At 38.7% G+C, this 7,328-nt stretch overlaps 1 long non-coding RNA gene across 2 annotated transcripts; it reads left to right on the plus strand.

The window, feature by feature from the left end:
* Nucleotides 1-842: 842 nt before the first annotated feature.
* On the plus strand, nt 843-6,284 carry LOC125219010. 2 transcript variants are annotated; one of them, XR_007176055.1, is made up of 5 exons: nt 843-1,099; nt 4,203-4,310; nt 4,388-4,458; nt 5,520-5,582; nt 6,040-6,284. It is a non-coding gene; the product is annotated as an uncharacterized LOC125219010 (long non-coding RNA). The 2 variants fall into 2 exon arrangements; XR_007176056.1 differs by having other exon boundaries at nt 857-958.
* Nucleotides 6,285-7,328: the final 1,044 nt, after the last annotated feature.

The raw sequence follows: 7,328 nt of genomic DNA on the forward strand, positions 1-7,328 counted from the left end.
CTTCTTCTGTGATCCCAAAAATAGGAGAAAAGCACGGGACCAAAGCATATAGTTGGAACCATTCAACTTAATGGTGGTTCCGATAGGTGGTCCAAAATCAGACATGATAAAACGAGAGTAAATCCTATGCAGAGTAGCAGGCAAAAGTGCAGGCAAATAAGTAGTAGGAGCACAGGCAGCGGGCAAGAGCGCATGCAAATAATTGCGCAGAGCAATGTTGCAGGAGTATAACAGCCGACAGATAATACCGCAGAGCAACGGAGTAGGAAGAACAGCAGTAGGCAGAGAAAAAAACCCTAATTTTCGAAACCCTAATTTTTTTTTCCAGACTAACCTAATTACGGATTCGAATCCGCTCTGGTACTATATAGATCAGTAAAATATAGAGACATAGTATAGAAAGTAGTTGTAACGCCCGCCTTTTTCCTTTCTTTTTGGGGTAATTTTTTTTTTATCGTCCTTGTTTTGTTTCAACAATCAATGGGTATGTTTTATCGAAGGATCGACGAATGTTTTGAATCGTGTTGTTGGAATCTCGAGGAATGCTATGGATTATGTCGTAGAGAAATTAGAAGTTATTTTCGCGAGTACTTGGAATAACACCAAAGTACTAAAAATGAAATACTATGAATTAATTAATTTTCTTCGTTGACAAGGTAAAAGAGAAAGAAACTCAATGTTTAGGCCTATCACTTTTGTGTATCTTGTTATAGCCATTTTATTTCGTTTAGTTTTTTGAGAAGCCCAAAAAAATCAATTATTTATTCCAATTCCACAGTCAAATATTTGGTCAAATATATTTCTCCCAACCCCATTACTAAACGGTTTCTCCATATCTCCGCTCCCTAAAATCTCTACAACAAACCAAATTTCCACATAATTGTATATATATCTCTTCCCACAATCTCAGCCAGTTTCCAACGCCATCCCGGTTCAGTTCCTCTTCGTTTCTGCAAAGGTAATCTTTTCCTCAACCCTATGAGTATGAAAACCTCCATGTATTAATCCCATGGCCAATTTTCTTGTGATATCACACCTTGAACCGAGACACTGAGTTTTTCAATATCCTCTGCTTCTGCAAGTTTTGCTTCTCCGGAAGGTATAGTCCTCTAAATTCTGATTTTCTTCGTGTCTTTTTCCATGGCATATTCTCACAAATTCAATAGTACACTCATGAATTTAGTAGAGCACGGCTGAAATCTTTTTGAGTAACACATTAATAGTAAAGCTTCAATCTTTATTCTGAAAAGTATGTTGTGAACCTAATCAACTCCGGATTCTTTAAATCAAACCCAAAACTGAATGAATTTAAGGGGTGGGACTTACCTGGTGCTGCTCGGCGACGGGGAGATTGAACGGCAGCGGCGGCAGTTAGTGAACGGAGACAGCAGATGGTGAGATAGAGTTGAGAGTGTGCGCTGATTTAGGATCTGTAATTTCTGTTTTGAGTGGGAAATTGCGAATTGGTGTTTGTGTTTGTAGAATTTGAGAGAGAGACAGATGCGTTTGTCATGGCTGGAAGTTTGCAGTACTTAATTTCCTTTTCTTTTAATTATTTTGCAATGTGATAGGGAGGAGTATGCAGTGAGGTAGAAGGAGACGAGAATTTGAGGGAGAGAGTTTGGTGTCTCCTAATTCGGATTTTGTGAGGAGATGGGAGTTTTTTTTTAATAAAATTGTGTGTTCTTTTTAAGATAAAAATGGAGAGAGAGATGTTAGGGAGACGTGAGTGTTTGGGAGTATATAAGTTAAACTCTTTTAATTACTTGTTTCCTCTGTTCAAGTTTTGCTGTGGGACTAGGAGTATTTTTGTTTAAACCTCTTGAGTTTTAATAATTAGGTTGGGACTTGGGACATTAATTGTTCAGAAGTGGTGTATGCATCAAAGCAGTTAAGGGCACATAAGTTGAACTACCTGACGCATGACTTAGAATTGGCAGTATTAGTACATTGTTTTCAAAATTTAAAGACATCATCTTTGTGGAGTTCGGTGTGAGATATATATACAGACTATAAAAGCCTCAAGTACTTCTTTGAATAAAAGGATTTGAACATGCGCCAACGTAGATAGCTCAAGTTGGTAAAGGATTAGGATTGTAGTATAAATTACCACCCAAGAAAGGCGAATGCAGTGGGTGATGCCCTAAGTAGAAAGTTTTGACCTCAATTGGTCACTTTTCTCACGAATGAAGAAAACTTGATACGAGAGTTCAGTAAAATGTGATTGGAGGTAGCGAGAGCATCCAAGATAGTGGAAGGAAGGATCGCCACCTTGGTGATGGAACCCGACCTAAGGGTTAGAACTGTGGAATCTTAAAGATGCGATACTTTACTAGAGAAAATCCGTGCGGAAGTGAGGACGAGAGAACAAGAAAATTTTCACGAGGAGGCGGATAATGACCTCACATTCAAGGGAAGGTTGTGTGTGCCTAGAGACGAAGGACTTAGAAATGAAATCATGAGGGAAGTGCATGAAACACCGTATACTGCGCATCCGGGGAGTACCAAGATATATCAAGATATGAAGAGATAGTTTTGATGGAATGACATGAAAAAGCATGTAGCGGCATTTGTGGAGAGGTGTCTAGCATGTCAATAAGTGAAAGCTCTGCATCAACGACCCTATGGGAGAGTACAACCACTTTAGATTCCGGAATGGAAATGGGAGCACATTGCAATGGACTTCGTGACAGGATTACCGAGATCTCAACGAGGAAACACGGTTATTTGGGTGATTATTGATCGTCTCACCAAATCTGCCCACTTTGTGCCGGTTCGTGATACTTATGGAGCTAATAAGTTGTCCAAGATGTATGTACGAGAGATCTTACGCTTACATGGAGTACCGGTGACTATTACATGTGATCGTGATTCGAAGTTTACATCTAGATTTTGGATGAGCCTGCAGCGAGAGTTAGACACCAAGTTGAATTTCAGTACTGCGTTCCACCCGCAGACTAATGGACAATCAGAGAGGACAATACAGACTTTGGAGGATATGTTGAGAGCCGTAGTGCTAGATCGAGAAGTAGGTTGAGAGGAAGTGCTGCCACTAATAGAGTTCGCTTAAAACAATAGTTACCAGGAGACTAATAACATGGCTCCATATGAGGCGTTGTATGGGGAAATATGTAATTCCCACTTTACTGAGATGAAGTGGGTGAGAGAAGAGTTCGGGGACCAGACTCTTTGGAAGAAATGATGGAGATTGTTCGACAAATTCGCGAGAGAATCATGGAAGCTCAGGATCGACAGAAATCATACGCTGATGTTAAAAAAAATGATCTGCAATTTGAAACTGGAAATGAAGTTTTTCTGAAGGTAGCTTCGTTTAAAGGAATAACACGGTTCGGTGTCAAAGGTAAGTTGAGACCATGATTTATTGAACCTTATGAGATTCTTGTTAGAGTAGGTCCCGTAGCGTATAAATTGGCTCTACCACCAAGCTTTGGGAATGTGCACGATGTTTTCCATGTGTCACAATTAAGGAAGTGTGTGTTCGACCTAACCACATAATTCATCAAGAGGAGATGATGATTTTGAAACCAAATTTGAGTTATGAAGTGAAACTTGAAGCTATCCTAGATTGGAAGGTACAAGAATTGGGAAAGTAAGTCTTTTGCTTCTATGAAGGTTCTGTGGAATATCATGGTGTTAAGGAGTTTCAATAAGAGTTGGAAGATAAAATGAAAGAGAAAAACCCAGAATTGTTTGAATGACATAAGTAAATTTCGGGACGAAATTTTTCGTGAAGGTAGGAAGAATGTAACACCCACATTTTTTTTTACACCCTTTTTATGTTAAATTTATTTTGAACACGTGTGAGCGTAAGACGTTGAATTTTTTTTAAAACCGCTCTTGTTTTGTTTGGAATGCCAATGGAAGTGGAATTTTGGGAGTATTCGGTTGTTGTTGTGTCAAATCGTGATAGGTAAGAAATCGATGTTTGTGATGGGTATCGTTGATGAAAAAAAAATAGAAATTTTGTTTTCAAGTATTTGGAACAAAATCAAATAATTGGGCCTATTTTTTTATTTAGCACAATTATCCCTAGTAAATGAATTTATTTGAGAAGCCCAAATTCTTCATTAATTCAAATTTCAGCCAAAATAACTACCACTCTTCGACTCTCCGGCGGTTTCCGCAATTCTCTCCACTCTCTGATTTTTCTCCAACAAATGCAAATCTTGATAAATACGCAGACATATATTCTTCCTCCCTTCAGCCCCCAAATTCTCATACCAAGCAGTGAGTTCAAGTTTTCATCCGCCATTGTTTTCCAGCAAAGCCAAATTCTTCTTTACCAAAAGGTAATATCTCCACATTTCATTATATACGAAAAATCTCTATAGTTTTGATTCCATAACATAAATTCTCGACATCACAGTGTGAACGAGAAACCAAGAGTGTGTGATATTTCAATACCTTCTCTTCTGCAAATGTTGCTACTTCCGGAAGGTATACCCACAATCTCTGCTTTCAATTCTATGACATGCTTTCACATAATCATAGTAGTTCATGAAATCAGACTTAGACTCTTGTAGAATTTCTGAAAATTCCTTGCCTGCCCAATAAATTTTTTGAATCGAACAAATAAGAAAAATAAATGTAAAAGTTTAGTCTTGGGAAAAAGGGGAGAGGGACTTAGTGGTTGTGAGAAACGGCGCTGCCGACGGAGGAGCTGACTGCCTAGAGTGGCGGCGGACAGCGTCGATTGGTCTTCGACGGAGGGCGTTAGGCGTCGCCAATTTTTGGAACGAGAGTGATGGGGTCATTCTGTGTTATCTCTGATTTGTGTGAGAAAGAGAGGGAGAGAGATGAGCATGGTGTTTGAGAGATGATTTGGTGAATTTAGAACAGAATAAATAGAGTACAGAGAGAGAAAACATGAATTACAGTAGAGAGGGAGAGGAAGTATTCGACGGTTTAGAGAAGGAGTATATAATTATTTTCATTCCATCCCTTTATTAAAATGGGTTGAGTTGGGAATATACTAGATTACTAGTAATACATTGACATGTGGGATAGGGAGTATACGTGGTGGATTGGGAGTATTTATATACAAATCTATTAATTGTTACTATTCTTGTTCATTTGTGTTGAGAAGTGTATATACGTGTGGTGACAGGGGTGTGGTGACAGGGAGTATTTTGGGCTGCTGTTCTTTCCTTTCTTTAGTTTACGTGTTGGGGAAATTTAATATTTTTATTGGGCCATGATTTGTTTTGGGCTAATTGGAATTTAAGTTGAGAAACTACTTTATTTTAAATTCATGAGTGTCTCTTGTATGTGAGACTGATGCCGACGGGAGGGAGTATATTTTTGTTAGATGTTGTTTTGGTTAATTGATGAGCCAGAGTTCTTAATTTCGAGTTGATCGTGGAATGAGTTGGAGATATGTGGTTTTTCTAGGATAAGAAAAAAAAATATAATTTGTGTACACGCTAGGGATCATGCATTGTCTTTAATTAAGTTATTTAGCAAAGCCTGATTTTTGCATATCATGTTATTTCGAAAAGGGTGAAATTTTGCACGTTGTTGAGGTTGGGACCGGAAGTTTGAGGAGGAGCTAAGCTTTTGAGGTGGGCTTTCGTTTTAAATAAGGACTATATCCTAAATATTTTGTTATGTGAAAGGAGGTGAAAAATGTTTGTCTTGCCATGTTTTGTGTTTGAATGAACCTATCTGAAGTGGCTATGCCATGTATGTTAACGAATTCGGGTCCCAGTAGGGCCGCAAACCCTGCTCGGACTGGTGTACACCCAGTAGATCGTGCGCTATCTCATTGGAGTTGGCCGGTCTAGTGACTTGGTTCGTGGCCACGATCCTTGTCATGTAGTTCAGATATGGTGATGGTGGATGTGGATGGAAAATGGTTGCGCAACCGAACTTTACGGAAAATATGTTTTTAGTGTACTTGGGTTCATTTAAATAAAACCCCAAGATCACTCGTTTATGGCTTGACAAACTGTATTTTGGCATGTGTCCACTGAGTGCATCAAGTACTCAGCCCTGCATATTGTTTTTCTTAATGTGCAGATTGAGCGGCGATGGACGTGGAGGATGTTGAGCAGAGTTGTTGGAAAATTATATCTTGTTTGGTTGTTGGATTTGTCGAGTCTTCATACTCGGCATTTTTCCATGTCTTGACGCTTCCGCTAAAATTCTAAATTTCCTTTGGACTGTTTTATCATTGGGTCTTATTATTCGAAGTTAGTTTTGTGGAGAAAGTATTCGAGTTTGTTTTAAGTTTCTTAGTTAATCTTTTGTTTTGGTCGTGTATATTTCGTTGTTCCCCTTTTCTTTCCCGCTTCTTTAACCCTCCCCTAGTCGCGATCAACCGTATTTGGTATCCTTAGAAAATGCAGGCGTGACATTTTCTCTGTGAAAGAATGAGGAATAATTTGAGCGCACACACGTAGGATGCATGCATTTTAAATTAAGTAATTTTGTAAAGTCTAATTTTAGCATATCATATTATTTCAAAGGGTGAACTTTGCACGTTATTTGTGGTTGGAGCAGAAAGTGATTGAGGAGCTAAGTGAACGAGGTGGGCTTTCTTTTTTAAATAAGGGCAATGCCCTAAGTATATTTCTATGTGAAAATGAATATTTGTCATGCCGTGTTTTGTTTTATCTATGGAACCTATCTGCTGTGGCTTTTGCCATCTATGGATAATCGAATTCGGGTTTGACTAGGGAGTGAGTCCCTACTCAGGCTAGTGTACACCAATGGGGATCGTGAGCCGTCTTTTGATTCGGCCGGTCTAGTGACTTGGAATGTGGCCACATTCCTTGTCATCAATGGATCAGATATGGTAGACATCTATGGGAAAATGACTGATCAGTCGAATTTTACAATGGAAATGATTTTAGTGTCTCGGTCATTTTTTTTAAGTTAAACCCCGAGAACACTCAATGGTGGCATGATAAGTACTTTTTATAAAAATGTTTTCGGCATGAGTCCACTGAGTGCATCAAGTACTCAGCCCTGCATTTCTTTTAAAAAATGTGCAGGTTGAGCTGTGACGAGCGTGGTGGGTGTTGAGCATAAAAGTGAAGAAGATAAGAAATAAAAGATCTCGAATATATTATGTCTTCATACATAGTATTATTCTTCCTTCGAATGCTTTCGCTGAATGTTGTTTCTTTTATTCCAAGTATTGTTGAGATAATATTCGTTTCGAATTGTTGAATTGATACTCTGATTTTATTCGAGCTATTCCATTTATGTTGAGCTATGGTCGAGTTTTGTTGTTTTCTCCTTTCTTCCCCGCTTCTTTAACCTACCCCTAGTCGCTATTCACCGTGTTTTCTATCCTTAGAAAA

The sequence above is a fragment of the Salvia hispanica genome, chromosome 4, assembly GCF_023119035.1.
Source record: "Salvia hispanica cultivar TCC Black 2014 chromosome 4, UniMelb_Shisp_WGS_1.0, whole genome shotgun sequence".
In the NCBI taxonomy this organism is placed as follows: domain Eukaryota; kingdom Viridiplantae; phylum Streptophyta; class Magnoliopsida; order Lamiales; family Lamiaceae; genus Salvia; species Salvia hispanica.